We start from the raw sequence: 20,442 nt of genomic DNA, 5'->3' as shown, positions 1-20,442 counted from the left end.
GCCTGGTCTACATAGTGAGTTCTAGGCCACAAATGGCCACATAGCAGGAGCCTGGCAAAAAGAGAAGCAGAAGAATGTGGAGTCTGACCAAGGCTCTCTTCCTCTCTGGTTGCCCAGAGACTGATTCTAAAGGAAAAAAACGATGAGACAAAGGAAACGCCACTGACGGACTTTACCCCAGTATTAAACTTATAAGAAGGCTGTTCATCAAAACACTTCATAAAATACCTGGTTTAGGTGCTAAGGAGTGGCTCGGTTAGTAAAATGTTTTTAGAGCAAGCATGAAGAGATAGACTGTGATCCTTAGTGCCCACATAAATACCAAGTATAGTGGCATGCACTCACACCAGTCCAGGAAGGCGAAGACAACTGGGTCCTGGGGGCTTTCTGGCCAGCTGGGGTAGCAGAATTATGAGGTCCAGGTTCATTGAGCCTTGAAAACAGAAGTGAAGAATGATTTTAAGGAAGACATCTACTGTTAACCTCTGGGCCCATACCTACCTGTACACATGCACATACACACAGAAATATCTGTTCATGAAATCAAGATTGTAAAAATATGGTCTCATGGCCTCTGTTTCAAAATGTTTCTTTTTTTTAAATTACATAATAAAATTTGCAATGCATTGACATTTCAAAGGCTTCTCTATGGAGACTGAGGATTGCTGTTCCTGTGCGTACAAATAGCCAGACAGAACCCCCCAACCCTCATCACTTCAGAAGTTTCTAACTTGAACACTTTGTCTGCTTTCAATGCGTGCTTTAAACAAGCATCTGGAGAAAACACAGACAGACAGACACACACACACACACCCCGTTTCTCCTATAGTCTTTGCATTTCATATGTCTAAGGGACTAGACCCATACCAAACAGTTTATGAAAACATAATGAATAAGAAAACAGTATACAATATAATCCACATGTACCCCCACTACACATGTAAATACAACATACATGTGCATACATGTGTACCAAACATTTGTACAGATCGGTAACTCTGTCCTTAATGCCCGCCCAGTCCCTTAGCATCCTGACCTGGGTGTGGCAGCAGACAATCAGCAAATGCTGATTGTTTCTACACGTCTTAAACTCACTTTAACTATTGAAATCCTTTTAGAATAATCCCAGCTTTCCTCTCATTTTTCTCCACAGGAAAATGACCAAAATGTTGGAAGTGATGAAAGAGACTAATTTTCATGCATTTTTCAGAAAGTGTTCTGTCTGTTCTTCAATAACCATAAGTGGATTTTTAAAGATAAAATGTATAATTAGAAAAGAAAATTCAGTTCACTTCGTAACCACAGCAGAAGCAAATCAAATTATTCAGACTTGGTCAAGATGGACATTTGTGATTCATATAAATTCTAGAGCAGTGCTATCCCAAGCCTGAGCTGATCCGCTAACACTGATACAGCCAACAAAGGATAATTTGGTGTATTTTCATTTCTGTAGAGCTTTAAGTAATGTTTGAAAAAACAAATTATATGTTAATGGTGAGTAAAACTTGTTATCAAAAGAGTTGCTGTTATGTTGCCTTAAACCTGTTTATTGGCGCATAATCCCATTTTCTAGCATTTAAGGAGTGAAGACAGCTCTCTGGAGTTAATTACTGTTTCATTGCTAGCACCCCAGAGCAAGCACAGTTAAGTGTTCAATGTTCCAAAGTAATTGGCAAGGACTTAGAAAAACCAGGACATATAAATTTGCACTAACAACTCAGGCTAACTGGCAAAATGGAAATAAATACAAGAATTTAGTGATTACTACACATCAAAGCCAAAGAAAGGGCTGATAGAAAGCACAGTCCGAGAACTCAAGTTCAACTAAACCTTAGCAAGATACGACATGCACTGGGATTTCCAGTGAAGAAGTGTGCTCAGCAGCCTCTGCTTAATCAACGAGAACATGTACCTGACAGGGAAATCCATGTCAGTAAAGGGCCAGCACAGTGGCAATGCCTTATGACTTACTAAGATATATCAGTACACTAGTGAAACAGAGTCTTCACCTTATAGGTGCTGGGAAAAAATACCTCAGTTGTCATTTGTCATACAAACTGGAAAAATGCAGCAAAGAGGGTTGATCCTTTTTTCTGATTAGAAGAGCATTCTCGTGGCATTCACAAGGCCGTGGGTTCAGTTCCAGTAAAGGAATAACCGAGACTCCCCAGATATAGCAGACTGTCTGCGTGAACTGCTTTGTGGGATGTTTCTACCCATTTGATACTGAAACATTAATATGCCAACAATATTATAAAACACCACAGATCACTGGCAGTGCTGTAAATGTCATTACAAATATATTTTCATCACTATTGTGATGTTTGTAATTTGATTGCCTAAATCATTAAATAGTACATAGAACATGTGCTGTTGAGAACATGGGTAGGGGTAGGCCTTGTTTTTCTTAAAATGTTGGCCAACCATTTCAAATCATCAAAAGCTTCTTCTGGAACGTTTGAGGTGGAGTTCAGTAATAAATGAAAACAGATGTTTTGCAGTGAGGCAAGGACAGTGCAGTTGGGCCACACATGTTTACAGGGCAAACACTATCAGGATGGCAAACAGCCTGTGTGCTTGACAAGAACTCAATGGTACCTAGAAATCCCCATGAGGCAAACACTAGCAAAGAAATCATATGCAAAGTCAATATTGTAACTTTCTATTTTCTTTGTTCAAATATGCATCTACAATATACTTTACCCCTAGCCTCAAATATACCATCAACATTTCTATATCAAGTGATGTTCACTTTCTGTCCAGTACCAGAGATAAGAGGCTACCTTTCTGGACTCATTTTCATCTTTTACCCATTTTGCCTCGTTATTTCCTGTTTCTCCATCCCAGTGAGCTGTTCTTCATCTCCAGGTCCCCCATGTGCCTGTGTGCCTTATTCTGAGCATCCCTTAGGGGCTGATGTCTGCTCATCCAAGACCAGAGCACCTCCTCCCTGAACTCCCTTGTCTCCTAAAAAAAGCAAAAAAAAAAAAAAAAAAAAAAAAAAAGATTTAGAGCAAGAGACACATGCGTGGAAAAGCCAGTTCCATCCCTCACAAGGGGTACAACTCCTGTTTGACAGATGGACCCTAGTTTCTCATTTATGAGCTGAGAATGTTACCATGTGTCTCTCAGTATTGGCTGTGTCTCAGGATTATTACTAAAATTAAATCTTTAGCACAGTGCCTGGCACTAAGTAAATATCTATAAACTACTGCTATAATTATTATCACCTGTTCTCCCAGAAGTCCTTGCCATAATTCTAGAATAGTGTTTATCCAATTGTATGCACGAACACTGGCATTTACCTCAGCTAGATAAGCTCTGTTCAGCTCTGCATCCCCAATATTTAGAGTGTAATCGCATATGTGTGCTTAATTAATGTATGCAGTGGTAAGTAAATCACTAATCCAGTAGACGTCATTAATGTTATTTGTGTTATTGTTTTGAAATAATAGTCTCAATGTGTGCTTTCAAATATGGTTATTACCTTTCCACAACTACATGGACCAAATGGGAACAGAAGAATGTCACAAGAGCCCAGAGGGAACTGAGTCTGGTGCTAGGAAGACAAAAGACATACATCTTGAGGAAATGTTCCTCTGCATACCAACCCCAGGGCTTGTGTTTCCAGAGTAGATGAAGTCACAGTCAAACGTCACAAGCCTAAGGGAACAAACCACTACAGGAAACAGCTGGCTACTTGCAAGGAAAGTGTAATTCAGAGCCTAAGAGTTACATATAAAGCATGACCTAAGATTATATAAATGTCAAATTAAATAAAAGAAACTATGCCATCTATATAACAAAAGCAAGAAAAGCTGACTTAAAAGACAATAAATATTAGAAGTGAAAATTATAGTGAGTGAAATAAAACCTTCTGTTGATTGGATTAAGAAGTGTTCTATGGTCAAGCAGTGGTGGCACACACCTTTAATCCCAGCACTCAGGAGGCAGAGGTAGGTGGATCTCTGAGTTCCAGGCCAGCTTGGTTTACAAAGTGAGTTATAGGACAGCCAAGGCTACACAGAGAAACCTGTCTTGAAAAAACAAACAAACAAACAAACAAAGGTGTTCTATAGATAGATAAGAAAAAAATTAATGAATTGTAGGATATGTGTAAAAAAAGTAACCTGTAACATATATGGAACAAAATTTTTGGCTTAAATGTCATTTGGTACTTAAGAAGGCACTTAATATACAGGGATGCTAAAAGTAAATTAAATACATAATAAATTCTTCAGTCATGCTGGATCTAATGTCATACAACATGGTATATTAAATTATTCTACTTTATTATTATATCTTGGACATAACTACTAAATTTTTTCCAGTGACTAATATTTATATGAATTAGTTATCTATATTTTGCCTGGCATTAAAATTGGCATACCTTTAGAATGGTATTACAAAGTAACACTTTTCTGATTACAAAGTACTTCAAAATTTAGGCAGAATGCACAGCTGAGTCAGATTCTCAAATGAGAAGAACATTACACACTAAATGCAGCATAAAAACTTTAGATAACCAGAGTTGTCATCTCTAATTTGTGATTTATGTTCAAATCATCAATAAAAGCATGAATAATCATTAACTTGTCTTTTATGCAAGAGGCAGAGCCAGGTGGATCTCTGTGAGTTCGAGGCCAGCCTGGGCTACCAAGTGAGTTTCAGGAAAGGCGCAAAGCTACACAGAGAAACCCTGTCTCGAAAAAACAAAAAAAAAACCCAAAAAAAAAAAAAGGAAATTCTTCATTCATCTCCTTAGACATACACTATGGTTTGAGTATTCAATGCCCCCAGAAAGGCCTGTGTGTCAAAGGCTGGCCTGCAGAATGGTGGACAGGAAGATGGGGATGGTAGAACCCTTGAAAGGTGAGGTCCAGAGGGAGATTAAAGTCACTGGGAGCACAACTCTAAAACGGATGGTAGTTCCCTGAGCAGTCTCCTCTTCTGAGCTAGGAGCTCATGTCACAGGTTTGTTCTTTCATATGCTCCTAACATGATATAACCTTCACCAAAAGTCTGAAGCAATATGGTTGCCTAATCTTAGACTGAAATTTGTAGAATCAGAAGCCAAAATAAACCTTTCTCTTTATAAATTTGTCTCAGATATTTCAAATACAAAACTGGCAAAAACAATATGGAACAAATAAAATTTTGATCTCAACATGTAGCAGTGCCCGCAATGTTCTTCATTAGACAGAGGAAAGACAGTGTGTTAGAGCCATCTGGTCTTGAGATATAAGGAGTTCCAGTTCCCAATAATTCTCTGGTGGATCGTCAGGGCTACATGTACAATGGGGCAGTGGAACCCATTATACAGCTGAATCCCTCTTCAGCAGAACAGAAAGAACAGAGTGTTCAAGAGCAACTTGCTGGGAATATAGAATGAACCTGAATTCCAAATAACAAGGATGAAATTAATTCGATTTTTTTTTTGAAATTCTCCTGGCTTTCAGGGAGACATGGGGGAGAGCAGGAAAGCTGCCATTGTAAGAAGTTATCAGCTGCAATGAGGAGAGTTCCATCCTCTTGGCATTCAAATCAAAGTCACCACCTCCCTCCAGAGGTCAACATCTGCCTAGCTGCTTAGCCTGTACGTCTTGCTCACTTAGAGGCTAGCAATGTGTTCGGGAAGTTCTACCTCCTCGTTGTCTCACTATACCTCAAATCTTCACCCCAGTGCCACTAAAATAGTCACCTAATGCATCTACTATTCGTTACGGTTCACAGGGTACTAAGGACAGGATGAAAGCCTGGCACCTGTGGCTTCATCTTGTGTGTCTCTCTCTGTCTTCTTGCCTTTGGCCAGAGGCCCAGAGTTTGTCTAACCTGCAGTCAGTCACCTTGTATGCAAGGAACGGTGGAACCTTGCAGGGCAGACCACCCCATGGATGAGGACGATGGCCAATGGAAACTGGGCTCCCTCTGAAGCCACAGTAGTAGTTCCTGAGAATCAACGTGTTCCCACAGCATAAGGACTTCTGTCCATGCGACAGAGTTGTGATGATGTACAGGACTGCACCTTGATTGTGGCTGCCTAATTATGTGCACCCCTTACCTCTTGTCCCAGTTTATCCTCTAACTGAACCTAAAACCCCTTGCCTCTGTTAGTTCTCTGTTTAGCCCAAAGGGCATGTCAGTATCCCCAAAAAAGAGATAATCACCTTTATCTCTTCCCCTTCCTACAATGAATGGTGACATTAAATAAAACTCTTTCATCTGCTTTTTATTGTTACTTATATTTTTAAGTAGAATATTAGGGATGGGTGACAAAGCCTAACTTGTTGAGACTGAGAGAGTCCAGGCTTTCACCATAAAAGCCTGGCACTCCACCCTCACAGCTGCACATCCACGACCTCTTGTGTGGATTAGAGACAGACTAGATTTCAGTCCTGCCTTCTGCAATGCATTTCCCACCCTGCAGTGACTGGTTTCCCAGGGAGCTGACCTTGTGCTTGGCACCTGACATGGCCCCAGCTCACCATCCATTCTCATCTGCTGCTACTCGTCCATTCACTCACTCTGTTCCAGATCATCTTGGTTCCTATGTCCCTGAGTCCTTGGTATTCTCCTGAGCCCAGTGTATTTTGTTCCCACTCACACACTAGTACCCCTTCTCCATCCCTCATACTGTTGAACTTGTACTCACATTTTGGAGCACACCTGAGCTGTTCTCTGTTTCAGGAAATCTTATAAAGTCATAGTACTCAACTTTGTAACCCCTACCAGACTATATATATTATAAAGCAGAAATAAGTTGCCACTACCTTAGGGTTTTTGATGATCAGAAATTTTAATATAATTTTAAAGACTTTCATTTGAGTAATAGTTACAGGGGATGGAGAGATAGCTCCGTAGTTAAAAATACTTTCTGTTCTTCTAAAGGACCTAAATTTGATTCCCATCACTCACATGGTAGCTCACAACTATCTGTGACTCCAATTTCAGGGGAGACAACACCCTCTTGGACCTCTCAGGCATTTCATACACATGGTATACATACATATGTGCAGAAATGCACTCATACACACAAAATCTTTGAAAAACTATAAAATATACCCAAATCATAAGAAAACAGGCCCATTGACATCCAAAAGTTGAACACATTTTGTGCTCAAAATTTAGACTAAGAAGTGGGACATTGGGAGAGGATTTGTGTATCATGTATGAGGCTCTGTATTCAATATACAGTATCACAAAAAAAGAGTTAAAATTAAATAGAACTTTGTGCATTTGGCCCAATAGAATATGGGCTCCCATATTGCCCCTTCTAGTCCATTCACTATGACAGGTAACCAAACTGGTAATTTGTTATATCATAGAATAATACTTTTACTTTATGGAAATTACACTGTGTATTTGCTACTGTGTCTGGGTTCTTTTAAACATTGTTTAAAAAAATAAGAATGAAAAAGAAAGAAGGAAACATGAAAAGTGGGGAGAAAATGGGAGGAGAGGGAAGAGGAAGGGAGAGGAAAGGAGAAGATGGGGAGGAGAGAAGAGCGAGGAGAATGGGGAAAGGAAGAGAGAAGAAGAGGAAGAATGGAAGGGAGGGTGAATGGGAAGGGGAGGGGAGGGGAGAGGAGGAGAGGAGAAGGGAGAGGACGGGAGGAGAGGGGAGAGAGGAATAAAAATATCCCCATGTCACAGAATGAAGGAAAACTCTTATCCAATTTGAGTCCCCTCAAGCTAAGGGGATGTGTGCCCTCACCTCTCCTGTGTCTTAATAGTGAATTGAAACAGCAGCAACAGGAGGTGTGGTCTTGTCCATTGTTTCACCCGTAAGGTGTGTCCTGCCTCTCTGTAATTAGAATCACAGAGCCAGGTACAAAGGGCATCCTCTGAGTTGAACACTGATGACTAGATCACAGTAAGCAACCCAGATGTTAAACACTGAGTTGTTTCCTGCTTCTTATGCTTTACAGTATGCCTTTTAATATGCCAAGCAGCCCATGAATCCCATCTGTTAGGAATTAGAGATTTCAAATACAAGTAAAAGGGGCAGTAAATTAGAAGCTATAAAGAGGGGGCGGAACCCAGGGACAGAGGGAGGATGTTCTGAGGGCATCAGGTGGTGAGGTTAGGAAGGTTTGGGGTTCTCAAAAATGGGGCTTTAAGGAAAACCACTTGGAGAAAATATTGGTGATGCAGCTCCATCTCGAGATGGCTAGAGGTGGGCATCTTGCGACTAAGCAAAAGAGCCACGGATTTAAAACAAAACTCAGGGGAGAGGCAATAAACAGACAAGTCTAAAGAGTTTTCCAAACTTCATGAGAAAAAGTTATCCAGAGAACTTGTTTAAATTGTACATTTGTTTAAAACCACTCTGTACTAACACCAGGAGAGCAGGTTCACTTAGCCTGGGTGAACCCCAGCATGCTACACTTCACAGTCTCCTCAGGGTCCCAAGGGAAAAAATGGTAAACACTGATGAAGAAAGGGAAAAGGAGGTGGACAGAAAACACGCTTGCCTGGTCCAGGTGTTGTGCCCAGATCGTGACCCCCAGAGAGACCACCAAAGACGAGCATGCCGGAATGCAAAAGCAAGGTTTAATTCTGGATATACAAGCCTAGGCAGGGACTTCATCCAATACATCCAACACAGTGGAGGCTAGAGGAAGTGCCCACCTGTCTGCAAGCTCAGTTTTTAAAGGGAAAAATCACAAGGTTACATCATTTAGGGGTGCTAGTACAGGTACAATTCTGATTGGCTCGCTTCTAGGGACTTCTAGAAATTACTTCTAAGGGAGTGGTTGCCTGCCACCATTTCTCATTGGCTGCCCTCAGGTGGGGGCATTTCTGTGGTCAGTTACCCTGGAAACCAGGGAGAGGACATTCCATAGTCTGGCAGGCATTACCTCGTGACTATCTTGTGACTCTGTACTTTTACACTTCCTGGTTTCTGGAATCTGAACTGACTGGTTTCAGTAACTAATGGCCTATTCCCAAAAGGAGAAATCTTAGGCCTTAATTTTAGGATGAAAGCATTTTGGTCTTATTTCTAAGATGGCTCATTTTGGTCTCACACAGGCATGAACACACTAAAGTCTAGTCCTTTAAGAAGTACAGTTTTTCTTTTTTTTTCTTCCCAAGTGACATTCCACTAGAATAAGAGAAACCACACATATTTATTAAGATTTAATTTGACCTCCTTAAATTTAGACCTCTCTCAAATCATGTGTTACTGAATGAGCCCCACTGAGGATTTTTTGGGTTTTTTTTTTTTTTTTGCCTTCCTTTGTACAGCAGCAAATCCACCATGCATGCTCTCCTGAAGAAGGCACATTATAGAGTTTGTTCTATAACACACTGTCTTTGAAGCCAGGAGTGTGCTTTGAGAGGAAAATTATATAATACTTCATAAGCACCTTTTAAAATTAACATGAGATCACTCTTAGGAAAGCAGTGCAAAGATTTTATTCGAATGACCAAATGGGAAGGATCCAGGACATGGCTATTGAAGTTCTTTTCATTAAAAGAGATGACAAATTCAGTGTGTGGATTTCAATTCCTCGCCCCCCCCCTCACCCAACACCTGCTAAATCATCTGCTTCTACATTCCAAGAGATCTCAATGTTAAAAAAAAAAATGCTACAGAAGGCAGCTATTGCCCAAGATCTTATGGAGCAAAACTGAAGTGTGTACCTTCAGGTCCAGCAGGAGAAGTAGACAAAACTCCTTGCTCCACCTGTGTGGAATCAGCATGTCACTCAACCTTGATGGGCATGCATTTCATTTCCTTTAAAACAAAGCTTCAGGATAGAATACTGTGGATGGTCACTACTGTGTTCTCAGGCTCTTTGGAACATTTCTCTTTTTACAAGTCTATTGGACAGTGTTATCCCAGTTTATAGTTGAGGAAATTGATGCTTCAAGAATCTCGGCAACAAAGCCAAGCTGAAGGCTCTACCTGGCAGAACAAAGCCTATTAAACTGTTGTTAAAGCATTAGAAAGCAGGGCCTGTGTTGTGCTCACTATTACAGTACTGGAGTCTAGTGTGTAGAAGGAGCTCAGGGCATTCCTCAGGTCCCTGGAACAAGCTAGCTCTGAATTACGATCATTTCACCACACGCACATCAGGAAGTTCATATCTCAAAATACGAATCACATGGTGGGATTAGAAACATTTGCTAGGTTGAATAGTTTGCTTCTAGGGCTTGCATGGGCAGGAGCAGTGGAATTACTAGGTGGTTGTTTGTTACAGTTACTGCAAACAGGATGGGACAAGAGTCTAAACTGACTTCACATCTTAGATGCGTGACTAACGTCAGCTAGCAAACTCAGTTTCCTCATCTGAGAGAGGCAATGTGAATCCAGCAATCCCTAAGGCACATTCAAATGTGGAAATGTATTGTACACATTCTGTCCTATCCACATCTTTTATTGTAAATACACCCCAAACATTTATGCACTTAAAAAAAAATCCATCTAATTGGTGGATGGGCATTTGATCACCAAGTTGACTGTTCAGACCTTTGATATTTTATTTATCCAAGGATCTGCAGTCCTTCTCCACCGTATTTATCTTTAGTCTGCAGGTAATCTCTCTTTCAGAAGACAGGGAGTGGAAAATCAAATATTATATTCAGAGTAAGCAAAATACTCACACTCAACACTCCTTGGGTTTTCTTCTTACCAAACTGAGCCCACAGAGCATTGAGAAATGGTTCAAATGGAAACTTGGTGAGGAAGAAGCACATTCAGGAAACAGGAGCCAGTGAGTCAAACACTTCGACAGATGTAGAGTGTTCTACTGGATAATTACAGGATTGTGGTGACCACATCATATTTCTTAGACCAGTCAGATGAATAGAAAGGGGGAATCTGGAGATACCCAGGCCATCTGGGAGAGGGAACAGAAAACAATCTTAGATCAGAGGCAATTCCTTTGCAATCTGATTTCAGGAAGAAAACTTCCTTGTACTCCACCCAATGATCTGCTCTTTTTATTCCATGTCTCAGACTTTCTGCCTACCACCATTGCCTACCTACTATGTGCACAAGGTGGAGAAGAAACAATGGAAAAAGGAACTAAACTTTTGGAGAGATATAATGGAGATACACAAGCATTAAGTATTAAAATACTGATATTGATACCAAAACTCAAACTTTACAAAAGATATACCCAGTTTTAATCCCAGCTTCATTAGCCATGGTCTTGGCCAAGGTCTTATACCTCTTCAAATATAGTCTCTTTATGTCTAATAAGTACATGATAACATGTACTTCATAAGCCTGTTGTGACTTAGTAGATAATATGTATAAAGGTTATCATATCATGTGTATATAGATATTTCAAAATTGATGGCTACATGGGTAATTAAAAATTAAATGATATTGCCTTTTACCCAGCATTTTAATATAAGTTTCCTATAGTCTTAATAGGCTCCACTGATTTTAACACCAGAGCAAACACTTGTTATTAAAACTCACTTAACTTTGCTGCTGTCACAGTAGTCTGTTTGTCTTTTGAAGTCCTTGTAAAATCCTCTAGTTCTGTGTTGACTTTGCCTTATGTTTCTTTAAGGCCTTCCCTACTTCCAATCTTTCAATATTGAATTTCACACCCTGATAATTTTCCCTGTCATGGGTCAACTGTCTTACCTGTGCTTCCAAGTCAATACCTCCATAGCTGAAGGATCCCTTAACCTGGGAAGGCAAAGTAGCAGCACAGGGATATAACAAGCCAGAGAACCATCACAAGCAGTGTTTAGCTTCATTTCAAGCATAGGACCTCTTGGTTAAGGGTTACTCTTACATCAGCCTTCCTGCACTAGAGAGTCAAGGTCATGGACATCTTCCCAAAGCATTGGCCATATTGCTCTTTCTTCTCACATCTGAATCTCCCTGTAAACAATCATCTCAAATGTAAATGCAAGCCTCTTTGCAGGGATCTTTCTGTGTGCTCATCCTCATATTATCAGTCTCTCCAGTGTGATACCTGTCAATTCATCTATTGCTCAGGAATTTGAAAACCTAACTTTTTACTCAAGGTAATAATACAAGTAGAAGTTTCCAGCATTTTCCTAGTAACAGACTGTCTCAATGATCAATTTTAGTGTAATTTTTAGGGGCCACATAAATGGTTTCATCAGCACATGGGTCATGTAGCAGGCATATGGTAGACATCTGGTTTACCATCTCTAAGTGATGACTCCATGTATACCCTCCTTCCTCCTTCCTTCCCACAGAAGTCCGCCAGAATGAAGCCCACTCTTCTCTCCTCTTTAAAGAAAGAACTGACTTGCCTCTCAGCAAGAGCCTCTAGACTCCTAATAGCCAGAGGATGAAAACAGTTGCCACTGAATTGTAGCTCGGGATATGGGACATTTCAGGTGTGTTATATAACTTTCTCAGGGACCCATGATAAGTAGCAGCGATATTCTAAACAGTAAATTCTGTTTTTGTGTAGGAGAAAGGATGTACTTGTATCACTCTGCCATGTCTGGGTCTCTGGATGGAAGGACAATGAGAGTTACCATTCCTTAGGGACTGGATCTTCTTAACTGCCAATCTCAGGCCCTAGCCCACATTCATAGACAGTAAGAGTTCATTGTTTCAGTGGTTCAGTGAATATTTGTTTGGTGATGACATCTCTATGCTGAATACTTGTAGGCAAAGTCCCAAGTCCAGTCCTAAGTATATGAATTATGCACATAACAACTCCTAGTAAAATAAAGTACCAAAGAATGCAAGAAGTTATATATGTTCAGAAAGATCCTAGTATCTTTACCACTAGACTATTGCTTGAACTAGAACAAGAAATAAGATGTTGAGAGGTAGAGACCAAAGAGAATTCTATACTCTGAGAGCAGCAGGGAGAGAAATGGAGCCTGACATCCTGCATAGGGAACAGTGAATGGCCTACACAACTAGGATGCACACTGCTTATGGGGATGAAATCAGACACGTCTAGAGAGAGGCAGCAGTTGGAGCGCTCAGACAGTGGGCTTTGGTTAGGCTGCAAATGAAGATTCCTTGGAGTTTTGTCTGCAGTGGGCTTTAGGAAACTAATCTCTCAGACGATCTTTAAAACTTGCCTGGGAGCTAGTTAAGTTCCTTGCCGTTTATGGTTGGATTTCTTGGCATAGTCACCAGTCTCTTGTCCAAAACTAACTCCCTGTGGGGTATTCATGAACAATGAATGGTCTGTGACATGACAGTGCCACTGTTTAGCCCACAGAACCTTCTTATGTGCGTGTCTTTACCAGTTTGTCTTATTATTACATTGTGAGCTAATTCATTGCAGAAACCATACCTCTATGTACATAAGCTTCTTAGCATGATATAGGTATGTAATGGGTGCTTTGTAGAGTTTTGCTTGCAGAGTGAATTATGAGAGTCTTTTGATAATTGACCCCAGACTGAACCATATGCCATATAATTAGAGCTGAGTCTGAAGAATTGAATGTGGACATGGTACTGTGTAGCCCCTGCTACATGTTAAATGTTCATGTTAACTCATGAACATTTTTAAACTGACAGTGACAGTCTTACTTCTCTTTTATGAGTTACAGGCTACCATAATAAATGGTGGTGTATGAAAAGATGTATCATTGTGCTGCATGCTTGGGCTGATACTGTGTAAACAAGTATGTGCACTACATACACACACATATCATCCTTGATTTCTGGCTTCACCACCAAAACAAAATAATAACAATGACCAAGGCCTTCACAGGGTAAATTAGTCTGATTTTATACATTCTTTAACCCTGGACATGCTTTATTAAAAAGAAAACACAAAGGGAATCAGAGTTGATGCTAAGATGCAAATATAAAAAGTATTGATAACAATTGAATCAAAACTCCCGTCATTTCTGTCCATTTTTCATAACACTTTTTAAAAAGTTTCATCTATGCACATAATGAATTTTTGTCATTTTTAGCCAGTATTCCCCTTTGAAATCTCCTTTCATCTTCCACAGAAACTTTTCTTTGTTCCAACTAATCCCTTTCCTATGTTCATGTTGTGTGTCTGTGTATGTTTTAGTATGTCTGTATCTGTGTGTGTCTATGCATGTGTGTATGACTGTGTGTCTATGTATGAGTGTGTTTGTGTATGTATGTATATGTTTCTGTGAGTGTGTATATGTGTGTCTGTGTGTCTATGTGTATGAGTGTGTGTCTGTGTCTGTGTATGCATGAGTGTGTGTATTTGTGTGTGTTAGTGTGTGTGATGATCTGAATAAGAATGGCCTCCTTAGATCTGTATGTTTCAATGCTTGGCCTTTAGAGAGTGGCTCTATTAGGAGATGCGGTCTTGTTGGAGGAAGTATGTCAGTGTAGGGGTGGGATTTGAGGTCTCACATGCTGAAGCTACTTCCAGTGTGAGACACAGTTCACTTCCTGTTACCTGCAGATCAAGATGTAGAACTCTCAGCTCCTTCTCCAGCACTATGTCTGCCTTCACATCACCATGAAAGTAATGGACTAAACCTCTGAAAGTATAAGCCAGCTCCAATTAAATATTTTCCTTTATAAGAGTTGCCTTAGTTCTGGGGTCTCTTCACAGCAATAGAAATCCTAACTAAGACAGTGTGTATGTCTATATGTCTGTGTGTCTATGTGTATCTATGAGAGAGAGAGAGAGAGAGAGAGAGAGAGAGAGAGTGTGTGTGTGTGTGTGTGTGTGTGTGTGTGTTCTACTGAGTTTAAAGTTGCTTGCATAAGCACTTTCTTATAGCATGAATTTCATCACTGAAGAAAATGGCACCACATCCCCAACAACCATTAATGCCAATAGTTCCTCTGGAAGGGGCAGGGGACCTTATGACATATATACCCTCACTGATAATGAAAGGTTAACAGACACAAACTTATTCAGATCTTGGGCTAGTCACCACAACTGTTACTAGTTCATGAGTACAATGGCCATGTCATTTCTTCTATTATCTAGTCCACACTGGCCACCAGTCCTAGCAAGGATTATATAGTTACATGAGCCCTGAGTCATTCAATGGTGCTCTCCTGGGAATTGGTGGTCAGATATCAGATAAGAACACTAATCTTAAGTGGCAAAGAGAAAGGGGGGGAGATTAAGTTGTGACCCAGTAATAGACCCTGAGATGCACTCCCTTTCCTTCAAGCTTTCTTTTTTCTAGAAAATTAAGAAATGAATCTGTGCACTTACAGTTGACTAGTTTTTACTTGCTTTATTTGGGTTGCTTTGGTTGGTTATTTTTTTTTTTTTTTACTTTTGTATTTGTGTGGGGGATTTGTTTTCTTATTTGAGACAAGGCTTTGTATGTATCCTATGCTGACTTTGAACTCTATCATCCTATATCTAACTCCCAAGTACTGGGCTTACAGCATGCACCATATGGTACAACTTTTTTTTTTGACCAAGATGCTACAGAGAAAGAGCCGTGTCTTCAATAAATGGCAAAAAACTTTTCCACAGCAAAGGCAACAGGTAAAAAAGTAAACAGACAACCCACAAATCAAGAGAGAATAGCTCAATCCATACATCTGATGAGGAATTAATAGCCACATTATATAAGAAGCTCAAACAATTCAATATCAAAAAATCTAAATGGGTCAAAGATCTGAGCAGACATGGTCAAAAGAAAAGAAATTGTGTAGTCAAAAAGCACATAAAAATTTTCAGTGCTACTACTCTTCAAAGAAGTTCAAGTGAAAGTCTCAATGAATGATGCATTTGATCAAATTAAGCACGCCTTTCTATATATGCTCTAAGCAACTTAATCTTTCATTCTGTCGATGAGATGTATTACTTTTATTGTTTTGTGTATTATGTTGAAACCACCCTTGTATCCCTAAGGTGAAATCAACTTGTTCATGGTGGATGATCTTTTTGATGTGTTGTTATATTCAATTTGCTATGACTTTATTGAATTTTTTTGTTGCATGTTCATCAGAGATAAGAGCCTGTAATTCCCTTCTTCGTATATTTCTTTGTTGGGTTTAATACAAGGTAATTCTGACTTCATAAAATGTATTTTGAGGGGGTTCCTTCATTTTCAATTCTGTGGGATAATTGGAGAAGAACTGACATTATTCCATTGACAGACAGATAAAACTCAGCAACAAAGCCACCCAGTTAGTGGCATCACTGTGTGTGTGTGTGTGTGTGTGTGTGTGTGTGTGTGTGTGTGTGTGTGTGTTCACACAAGCAAGCATATATGCTGCTTACCTCGAGATCAGGCTGTTGGATTCCTCTAGAACTAGAGTTACAAGTCATTATGACCTTCCAACATGGGTGCTGGCAAACAGAAGCAAGTACTCTTAATGACTGAGCCTCTCTCTGGCCCCCGGAATACTTTTTTATCATGTATCTAAATCGGGATTTGGTTTTAGCCCTTGTATCCTAATGTTTTGTATATTCCTATAGTTCAGTTTTGATGTCATATGTGCCCCAAATTTGCCCATTTGCTCTGGCTTTTGTCCAGCCTGTTAGCATATACCTTTTCATAATAACTCTTAGTGATTTCTGTGGGATCCCAGGTCTTTTCATCTCTCATTTTATTTCTTTCAGTCTTCTCACTTCATCATTGTTCTAGCCAAAGGTTTGTTGATTTTATTTTCTTCAATTTTTATAAACTAAATTTTTTCATTTATTTTACATCCTGATGGAAGTTTTCCTCCCTCTTCTCCTCCCATTCCCTTTCCCTGCCTCCCCCCTGCATCCCCCATCCACTCCTCCTTTGTTTCAGTTCAGAAAGGTATCAATAAGGTATGGCATATCATGTTGAGATAGGACTAAGCTCCTCCATTCGTATTAAGGCTGGAAGAGGCAATCCAGTACGGAGAATAGGTTCCCAAAGCCAGCTCAAGCCTGGGACAGGCCCTTATCCCTCTGCTAGGAGGCTCACAAATAGACCAAGCTCCATAACTGTCACACACATGCAGAGGGCCTAGGTCGATCCCATGCAGGTTCCCTAGCTGTTGGTCCAGAGTCTGTGAGCTACTATGAGCCCAGGTTACTTGTTTCTATAGGTTACTTTGAGATGATCTTAGTCCCCCTGGCTCATACAATACTTCCTCCCTTGCTTCAGTAGGATTCCCAGAGCTCATCCTGGTGCATCTCTGCATCTGTTTCCATCACTACCAGATGAAAGCTCTCTGACAACAATTAGGGTAGTCACCAATCTAACTACAGAGATGGCCAGTTCAGGCACTCTCGCCATTATTGCTAACAGTCTTAGCTGGGGTCAACCTTGTGCATTCCTGGGAGTTTCCCTGGCACCAGGTTTCTCCCTAACCCTGAAATACTCCCCCATCAAAACATCTCCTTCATTAATTTCTCCCTCTGTCCCACCCCAAACCTACTTATGTTCCCATCATGTTCACATCCCCCTCCCTCACTGCCCCAGTTTACCCAGAAGATCTCTTCTATTTCCCCTTCCCAGGTCAATTCATGTGTCCCTCTTTGGGACCTCCTTGTTATCTAGCCTCTCTAGGACTGTGGACTGTAGTCTGGTTATCCTTTATTTTACAGCTAAGATCTACTTACGAGTGAGTACATACTATGTTTGTCCTTCTGGATCTGGGTTATCTCACTCAGGATGGTTTTTTTTTTCTAGTTCAATTTACTTGCCTTCAATGAGTAGGCATTTTTTTTTAAACTGCTGAGTAATACTCCATTGTGTAAAGGTACCATGTTTTCTTTATCTGTTCTTTGGTTGAATGGTTTGTTTCCAGGTTCTGGCTATTATGAATAGCACTGCTAGGAACATATTTGAGCAAGTGTATGATTGAACACCCTTTGGATATATGCCCAAGATTAGTACAGCTGAGTCTTGAGGTAGATTGATACCCAATTTTCTGAGAAACTGTCATATTGATTTCCATAGTGGCTGTACAAGTTTGTACTCTCATCAGCAGTAGGGTAATGTTCCCCTTACTCCACATCCTCTCCAACATAAGTTGTCCACAGTGTTTTTGATCTTAGCCATTCTGACAGGTGTAAGATGGTATCTCAGAGTCACTTTGATTTGCATTTCCCTGATGGGTAAGAATATTGACCAATTCTTTAAGTGTATCTCAGCCATTTGAGATTCTTCTGTTGAGAATTCTCTGTTTAGATCTGACCCCATTTTTAAACTGGATTATTTGGTATTTTGATGTCTAATTTCTTGAGTTCTTTAATATATTTTGGAGATCAGACCTCTGTTGGATGTGGGGTTGGTGAAGATCATTTCCCATTCTGTAGGCTGCATTTTTGTCCCATTGGCAATGTTCTTTGCCTTACAGAAGATTTTCCATTTCATGAGGTCCCATTTATTAATCTTAGTGTCGGTGCTATTAGTGCTTTATTCAGGAAGTAGTCTCCTGTACCAATGCATTCAAGGCTATTCTCTACTTTCTCTTCTATCAGGTTCAGTGTATCTGGATTTATGTTGAAGTCTTTGATCCACCTGGACTTGAGTTTTCTGCAGGGTGATAGATATGGATCTATTTGCATTCTTCTACATACCTCCATCCAGTTATGCTAGCACCATTTGCTGAAGATGCTTTCTGTTTTTCTATTGTATAATTTTGGCCTCTTTGTTGAAAATCAAGTGTCCATAGGTGTGTGAATTTATATCTGTCTGGTTTCATACCAATAGTATGCTGTTTTTCTCACTACAGCTCTGTAGTAGAGAATGAAACCAGGAATGGTGATGCCTCCAGACGTTCTTTTATTGTGTGGGATTGTTTTAGCTATCTTGGGTTTTTTGTTTTGCCATATGAAGTTGAGTATTGTTCTTTCAAGATCTGTAAATAATTGTGTTGGGATTTTAATTGAGATTGCCTTGAATCTGTAGATTGTTTTGGTAAGATGGCCATTTTTACTATGTTAACCCTATATCAGGGACTAAGGGGGTCCAGCCCCTCAATAGTCCCTTCGCAGGGTCTGGGAAGAATTTACAACCAGCTGATAATAATCTTTGATGAGAAGAAATGAATCTATGTACACGAAATCCTTAGTCCATATACTTTATTATTCTGTTTTTCAACTCAATAATATTCTTTATTATTCAGTTACAAGCTTATATTCTGCTCTCATATTTAGCTCATTTCTAGCCTGATTTCTCTCTACACTTGTCTGCAGTCCCCTCTAGGTTCTATCTTAATTCCTTCATCTAGTTCTGCCCCTTCTAGGTTCTCATCCACCTTGTTCTTTCCCATATCATCTCCTCTCCCATCTCCTTCTCTCTCCTCATCTGGCTCTTCCTCATCTTGTTCTTCCCCATCTGGCTCTTCCTCATCTTCCATCTTGTTCCTCTAGTCCTCTCTTCTAGCCCTTCAATCTAGTTCTTCCCCATCTCAGTTTGTTCCTCTCAAGTTCTTACCCGTCTAGTTCTTCCATTCTCTTTTCTCTTCTCTGTCCTCAGTGCCCTGGAAGTTCTGGTATATATACACTTACAAGCAGTATTCCCTTGCAGTGCAAAGCCAGGCTTCCAGGGTCAAACAGAGGGGTGATAAGAATCACATAGGTAGGCAATAACCGTTAATTATCATTTGCAACCCCAAAGGGAAGTGACCAATGGGGAAATGAATTAACTAAAGGCTGAATTCAGGTAATATCTAAGAAGAGGGTTCTTATGTGCTCAACTATAGTCTTAAACGTGATTAGTAGAAAATGTTAAGAATCTATAAGTTGCAAGGTCAATGGGAGAAAATAAAACTGTCTTCTTTTTTCCTGTGGCTCATATTTGTCCAAGCTATCTGCCATTTTTCTGCAGGGTGTGGGGGAAAGTGTGCTCAGTCGCTAGGCAACCTGTGTACAGCTAGATGCCTCTGGTGATAGTTAAAGAGCGATCTGGAACTAGAGGTAAGTTTTGGGAAAGGAGGAAGTAAGACTTAATTGGCACATCTGCCAGGCCGTCTCAAACAGGTAGCTTGGATGCTTAAGTCTGTTCTTAGAGAGTAGAGGTATCTCTGATAAGGTACTTCCCTCCATCTGGGGATGGACCTGGCCAGATGCTGACGATGATGATAATTACAAGGAGGCTTGAACTGGGGTTCTGGCTGAGCATAGCTGTCAGCGCAGAAGGTTATCTAAATATTCCTAGAAGTAGTTAGGTAAGGAGTTAAAGGTCTATAAAGTTAGTAAGGCTGTAAGAAAGGAGAGTCTGAGCTAAATTGTGTAAAGCTATTACTTAACGTCCACCTGACCTAGGCAGTGTCTCCTTGTGGAATTTATCTTAAACCAGGAGACTTGCATGTGGACTATTATCACTGCTAGTCCTTGAAAGTGGCCAAGGGAGATACCTGATTCCAGAGAAAGCCTTTCCTGAGGCAGTTCTCCAAATACCTGGAATGTGTATGTCCAGAGAGTGATCAGTTCACACTGTTAGCCCTTCTTAGGGAAAAGTCAATTGGGAAAACTATGAAGGCACACATGATTTTCATAACAGAAGACAGCTGATATATAACAAGCCAAATAACACCAAAAACTCCTTGGAATTTGGCTTCCTCTGGAGGAATTC

This window comes from Peromyscus californicus, unplaced genomic scaffold (assembly GCF_007827085.1).
Source record: "Peromyscus californicus insignis strain IS unplaced genomic scaffold, ASM782708v3 Scaffold_8__1_contigs__length_139910024, whole genome shotgun sequence".
Classification (NCBI taxonomy): Eukaryota; Metazoa; Chordata; class Mammalia; order Rodentia; family Cricetidae; genus Peromyscus; species Peromyscus californicus.
The sequence above is the reverse complement of the archived record's forward strand: the minus strand, read 5'-3'. Positions refer to the sequence as shown.